Raw genomic sequence first — 1,457 nt, forward strand, 5'->3', positions numbered from 1 at the left:
AACAGCATAAAATGGTTCAGTTAAGGGTGCATCATTGGAAGACTTTCACTAAAATATGTCCTCACCATGTCTCAAATACAGCAATACCTCTTAGAAGCCATTGTACTGCACACAGAATGGACAGTCCCAGCAGTTTCTGTTCCCATATGGAACCTCAGTGTTTTGATTACAGAAAAAGCAATTCACAATGGCATGAACTGGTTTCTTCCCATTGAATAGGGAGTTTATATATATAACTGAATTTGATCAAACTGTAGCAATGATTGTGAGCAAGGATCTTTCATTCTACAGCCTAAAAATGAAAGTGACAAATAAATGTATGTTACAAATAAACCAAACTTGAAACTTTATATGAATAGCTTCATGTTGAATATACACAGTTAATCAGTCATTAAAAACTACATTCTATTAATGCAGAATGTTTATGAAAGTTAATTTAATCTAATTAACAATAAATGAACAGTCGAATAATGTAGTTCAAACAGTCCAATAGCTGTAGTAATGGCTTAACTCATTTTGCTTATTTAGAGAGAACGATCAATTTGAAAACCCACAGGTTTGTGAATTTGGGTCTCTAAATCATACAAAAGTAGGTTTTCTATTGCTGAACAGTTAGCTAGCTAACAAACTACCAGCACCTAAACGATCAAAGTTGAAAGCTGAACAATGAAATGGTTCCACAAGGAATGGTTTATAGCCCCGAGTTTGACACTCGCTGACCTCAACTATTAGCTAGCTAACTAGCTTATCGCTGTGATAAAGCGATACAATCTTTAGCAATGAGGACATGAATAAAGTATCCTTTACAATTTTCACAATATTGTGAAAATTTAATTTGCTGGCATTGGAGGTTATTAAATATTCACAATATCAATAATACTTCCTTGGCTCACAGAATCAGACATTACATTTTTGCTGTTATGGCAGCTGTTATAAAGATCATATTTATACAGAACGCTGTTCAGTTAGTGCTAGTATTGACGAAACATTGCATAACTAATAGCGGTACAGAGACAGAAACATCATGTGTTCAGATGAATAACTGGATGTGTGTGAGACAGTCTGTGAGAGGTTTGCATTTGTGTGTGTTGCATGACTATGAGTGGAAAAACCATATAAAGGTAAAAACATTACCTCTGCAACAAGGATCTCTTCTATTTGAAGGAAAGGTTTAAGTTAGACACAGTCTCCACAGAGTAAGTTAAATCTGTCTGTGTTAAGACCAGTTGACATATCAGCGGTTTATCACTGATTATGCCTGCCACTGAGATACCACAAATTAAGCACTCCAGATTCCAAGACATACAGTTGTGCAGTGTGAGCCATCCATCAATTTGAAAACTTCAAAAGTCACGTAATGTGTGCATGGCATAAGCATATCTGCAGGTCCTGAAAACATTTGCTATCAGAAATGATTTCATCATAGAAAAAAACTACAAATTCTAGACTTGAGAATG

Source organism: Electrophorus electricus, unplaced genomic scaffold, assembly GCF_041902795.1.
Source record: "Electrophorus electricus isolate QZ-2024a unplaced genomic scaffold, ASM4190279v1 Scaffold54, whole genome shotgun sequence".
Classification (NCBI taxonomy): Eukaryota; Metazoa; Chordata; class Actinopteri; order Gymnotiformes; family Gymnotidae; genus Electrophorus; species Electrophorus electricus.